Genomic DNA, 6,000 nt, shown 5'->3' on the forward strand with positions numbered 1-6,000 from the left:
CAGTGTGAAGGAAGGAGAAATACATAAGGGCAGTGTGAGGGCGGGAGAAATACATAGGGGCAGTGTGAAGGAAGGAGAAATACATAGGGACAGTGTGAAGGAAGGAGAAATACATAGGGCAGTGTGAGGGCGGGAGAAATACATAGGGGTAGTGTGAGGGCGGGAGAAATACATAGGGAGAGTGTGAAGGAAGGAGAGATACATAGGGACAGTGTGAGGGCTTGAGAAATACATAGGGACAGTGTGAGGGCGGGAGAAATACATAGGGACAGTATGAGGGTGGGAGAAATACATAGGGACAGTGTGAGGGTGGGAGAAATACATAGGGACAGTGTGAGGGCGGGAGAAATACATAGGGACAGTGTGAGGGCGGGAGAGATACATAGGGAAAGTGTGAGGGCGGGAGAAATACATAGGGACAGTGTGAAGGAAGGAGAAATACATAGGGCAGTGTGAGGGCGGGAGAAATACATAGGGGCAGTGTGAGGGCGGGAGAAATACATAGGGACAGTGTGAGGGCGGGAGAAATACATAGGGGCAGTGTGAAGGAAGGAGAAATACATAGGGGCAGTGTGAGGGTGGGAGAAATACATAGGGACAGTGTGAGGGCGGGAGAAATACATAGGGACAGTATGAGGGTGGGAGAAATACATAGGGACAGTGTGAGGGCGGGAGAAATACATAGGGACAGTGTGAGGGCGGGAGAAATACATAGGGACAGTGTGAGGGCGGGAGAGATACATAGGGAAAGTGTGAGGGCGGGAGAAATACATAGGGACAGTGTGAAGGAAGGAGAAATACATAGGGGCAGTGTGAGGGCGGGAGAAATACATAGGGACAGTGTGAGGGCGGGAGAAATACATAGGGGCAGTGTGAAGGAAGGAGAAATACATAGGGGCAGTGTGAGGGCGGGAGAAATACATAGGGGCAGTGTGAGGGCGGGATAAATACATAGGGGCAGTGTGAGGGCGGGAGAAATACATAGGGGCAGTGTGAGGGCGGGAGAAATACATAGGGCGGTGTGAGGGCGGGAGAAATACATAGGGACAGTGTGAGGGCGGGAGAAATACATAGGGACAGTGTGAGGGCGGGAGAAATACATAGGGACAGTATGAGGGTGGGAGAAATACATAGGGACAGTGTGAGGGCGGGAGAAATACATAGGGACAGTGTGAGGGCGGGAGAAATACATAGGGACAGTGTGAGGGCGGGAGAGATACATAGGGAAAGTGTGAGGGCGGGAGAAATACATAGGGACAGTGTGAAGGAAGGAGAAATACATAGGGGCAGTGTGAGGGCGGGAGAAATACATAGGGACAGTGTGAGGGCGGGAGAAATACATAGGGGCAGTGTGAAGGAAGGAGAAATACATAGGGGCAGTGTGAGGGCGGGAGAAATACATAGGGGCAGTGTGAGGGCGGGATAAATACATAGGGGCAGTGTGATGGCGGGAGAAATACATAGGGGCAGTGTGAGGGCGGGAGAAATACATAGGGGCAGTGTGAGGGCGGGAGAAATACATAGGGACAGTGTGAGGGAAGGAGAAATACATAGGGGCAGTGTGAGGGCGGGAGAAATACATAGGGACAGTGTGAGGGAAGGAGAAATACATAGGGGCAGTGTGAGGGCGGGAGAAATACATAGGGACAGTGTGAGGGCGGGAGAAATACATAGGGGCAGTGTGAGGGCGGGAGAAATACATAGGGACAGTGTGAGGGAAGGAGAAATACATAGGGGCAGTGTGAGGGCGGGAGAAATACATAGGGACAGTGTGAGGGAAGGAGAAATACATAGGGGCAGTGTGAGGGCGGGAGAAATACATAGGGACAGTGTGAGGGCGGGAGAAATACATAGGGGCAGTGTGAAGGAAGGAGAAATACATAGGGGCAGTGTGAGGGCGGGAGAAATACATAGGGGCAGTGTGAGGGCGGGAGAAATACATAGGGGCAGTGTGAAGGAAGGAGAAATACATAGGGGCAGTGTGAGGGCGGGAGAAATACATAGGGACAGTGTGAGGGCGGGAGAAATACATAGGGGCAGTGTGAGGGCGGGAGAAATACATAGGGGCAGTGTGAGGGCGGGAGAAATACATAGGGGCAGTGTGAGGGCGGGAGAAATACATAGGGGCAGTGTGAGGGTGGGAGAAATACATAGGGACAGTGTGAGGGCGGGAGAGATACATAGGGGCAGTGTGAGGGCGGGAGAAATACATAGGGGCAGTGTGAGGGCGGGAGAAATACATAGGGGCAGTGTGAGGGCGGGAGAAATACATAGGGGCAGTGTGAGGGCGGGAGAAATACATAGGGACAGTGTGAGGGCGGGAGAAATACATAGGGACAGTGTGAGGGCGGGAGAAATACATAGGGACAGTGTGAGGGCGGGAGAGATACATAGGGACAGTGTGAGGGAAGGAGAAATACATAGGGGCAGTGTGAGGGCGGGAGAAATACATAGGGACAGTGTGAGGGCGGGAGAAATACATAGGGGCAGTGTGAGGGCGGGAGAAATACATAGGGACAGTGTGAGGGAAGGAGAAATACATAGGGGCAGTGTGAGGGCGGGAGAAATACATAGGGACAGTGTGAGGGAAGGAGAAATACATAGGGGCAGTGTGAGGGCGGGAGAAATACATAGGGACAGTGTGAGGGAAGGAGAAATACATAGGGGCAGTGTGAGGGCGGGAGAAATACATAGGGACAGTGTGAGGGCGGGAGAAATACATAGGGGCAGTGTGAAGGAAGGAGAAATACATAGGGGCAGTGTGAGGGCGGGAGAAATACATAGGGGCAGTGTGAGGGCGGGAGAAATACATAGGGGCAGTGTGAAGGAAGGAGAAATACATAGGGGCAGTGTGAGGGCGGGAGAAATACATAGGGACAGTGTGAGGGCGGGAGAAATACATAGGGGCAGTGTGAGGGCGGGAGAAATACATAGGGGCAGTGTGAGGGCGGGAGAAATACATAGGGGCAGTGTGAGGGCGGGAGAAATACATAGGGGCAGTGTGAGGGCGGGAGAAATACATAGGGACAGTGTGAGGGCGGGAGAGATATATAGGGGCAGTGTGAGGGCGGGAGAAATACATAGGGGCAGTGTGAGGGCGGGAGAAATACATAGGGGCAGTGTGAGGGCGGGAGAAATACATAGGGGCAGTGTGAGGGCGGGAGAAATACATAGGGACAGTGTGAGGGTGGGAGAAATACATAGGGACAGTGTGAGGGTGGGAGAAATACATAGGGACAGTGTGAGGGCGGGAGAGATACATAGGGAAAGTGTGAGGGCGGGAGAAATACATAGGGGCAGTGTGAGGGCGGGACAAATACATAGGGACAGTGTGAGGGCGGGAGAAATACATAGGGGCAGTGTGAAGGAAGGAGAAATACATAGGGACAGTGTGAAGGAAGGAGAAATACATAGGGCAGTGTGAGGGCGGGAGAAATACATAGGGGCAGTGTGAGGGTGGGAGAAATACATAGGGACAGTGTGAGGGAAGGAGAAATACACAGGGACAGTGTGAGGGCGGGAGAAATACATAGGGACAGTGTGAGGGCAGGAGAAATACATAGGGACAGTATGACGGTGGGAGAAATACATAGGGACAGTGTGAGGGCGGGAGAAATACATAGGGGCAGTGTGAAGGAAGGAGAAATACATAGGGACAGTGTGAGGGCGGGAGAAATACATAGGGGCAGTGTGAGGGTGGGAGAAATACATAGGGGCAGTGTGAAGGAAGGAGAAATACATAGGGACAGTGTGAGGGCGGGAGAAATACATAGGGGCAGTGTGAAGGAAGGAGAAATACATAGGGGCAGTGTGAGGGCGGGAGAAATACATAGGGCGGTGAGCATTTGAGAGAAAGGGGGTGTGAGTGGGGAGGAGATTGCAGGGCCGCTGACACTGGTCCCACGGCGCAGGACCAAAAATGTAAATAAGCCACTGAAAGGGGTGATCTCTGTTTCTTACTCACTGTAACTAAGTCATGTTCCACAACCTTACGATCATATCACTTCTTCAAAAACCTTTTAAAAATGTTGCCTGTTCCAAAAAGCAGGCATCCGGGGAACAGTTCCTCTTGAGCCTCAGGAACTGACGATAGGGGATGTTGTTGATCCATTTTCTAGCAAGATTGTTTGTGGGATCTAAAGGAGAATGGACATGCAATTCCTTAAAGACAGTGCTTGTACAGTATAGAGTTTCTCATTTTTTTAATACAAATCTCATGATCCAAAAAGTGTATCCTTTTCACAAGTAAATTATATATACGCCCTCCTACTGTCTCTGTACGTTCTTCCTACCTACCAATTGGATTGTAAGCTCTTTGGAGCAGGGACTCCTTTTCCTAAATGTTACTTTTATGTCTGAAGCACGTCTTCCCATTATGTGTTGTTTGTATTATTTGTTTATTTATATGATTGTCGCGTATATTACGGCTGTGAAGCGCTATGTACCTTAATGGCGCTATATAAATACATACAGTACATGCATACATATATAATATCACAACACATATTTATTAATTATACTAAGTATATTTTAATTAAACAATATGTTGTTTAAAAAAAAACCTTAGTGTATCAATTCCCAAATTTGGATATAATCTAAGACTAGAACACAAAAAGAATTTTGAGGCAAAACCAAAACACTGTGTCAAGTAAGCATCTCTAATATGACACTGTTGATATTGAGCTGCCAACATATGTACACTGTTTTGATTATGGAGAACAGAGCAGTGAAGTAGAAAGATGTAAGAAACAGCAAAATAGCCCTTTCCAGTTGTAAAAGCAGCTCTATGGTATTATTTTATCTCTATCAATGGCAGGAGAGAAATAAGATTAATTTAGTACGTGTGGGTCATGATGGTATGGGACCCCTGTTGTTCCGCTCTTGATAATTTGGAGGCACTGTAAATAAGAAGGCAAACACCCACACAGTCCCTGGAGCAGTATACTGAAGCAAGTAGAGTGACTTGCAAAGAAAGGTCACACAATCCTTTCCAAATCTCAGGTGACAAATTGGCTGCCCGTTGGTAAATGTGCTTATTAACACTTATAGAGGTGTTAAAGATTATGTGTATTGCGAATAGGGATTTGTGCTTTCAATGTACAGTATTTATTGTTCAGTTGCAGTTTATTATGATTTATAGTGATCTATAATGACTGTCTGAAAATAGACCTAAAATTAATGACGTTTCAATGAATAATTGTTAAGACAATATTTTCACATCGACCATGATCTTCAAGAAGATTGTATTTCACATTAGCTGACACAAATTAACTTAGAACGTTCCACTTTTGATGCTTATACCATGCAGTCCTTACGCAGATGGAAACTCTGAACTTTTCATTGGATTATTAAAGAAATATAGTAGTTACAATCATCGCTAGAGATCTGTGAACTTTTGTTTGGAAAGGCAGTGTAAAACAGTTGAGTACATTTATCAAATATTTAAATCATAACAATAAAAATTTGAAACTCACTTGTAAATTCAATAAACAGAGCATAGCGTTCTTAGATTTGGAATTATATATAGTGAACAATAAGATATGTACAAAGACATAATATAATGAGGTTCAGGCCAAGAATTATTTGTTGGCTAATAGCCATCACAACCCAGTATAGGTTAAAAATATCCCCAAAGGCCAATTCATCCAGCTCAAACATACAGTAACAGCACAAATGATGATACATTCATTGCACAAGCATTGGAACTCAAATCTAAATTAATTGAAAGAAAATATCCTGCTGAAGACCTGGATCAAATTATATCTCAGGTACATCAGATGGATAGATCTATACTTCTGACATATAAAAATAAAACTACAGATCTGACTGATAGTATACCATTTATCACACAATCAAATGGCACCAACAATACAAAAAAAATATCAGGAAATATTGGCCAATACTTAAGAATGAGGCTATTCTGTCCACCATTCTTCATGATACACCCAAAATCATTTTGATCAAAGCAGTGAATTTCAAATCTAAATTGTCTCCCAGTTG

Source organism: Ascaphus truei, chromosome 4, assembly GCF_040206685.1.
Source record: "Ascaphus truei isolate aAscTru1 chromosome 4, aAscTru1.hap1, whole genome shotgun sequence".
NCBI classification, from domain to species: Eukaryota; Metazoa; Chordata; class Amphibia; order Anura; family Ascaphidae; genus Ascaphus; species Ascaphus truei.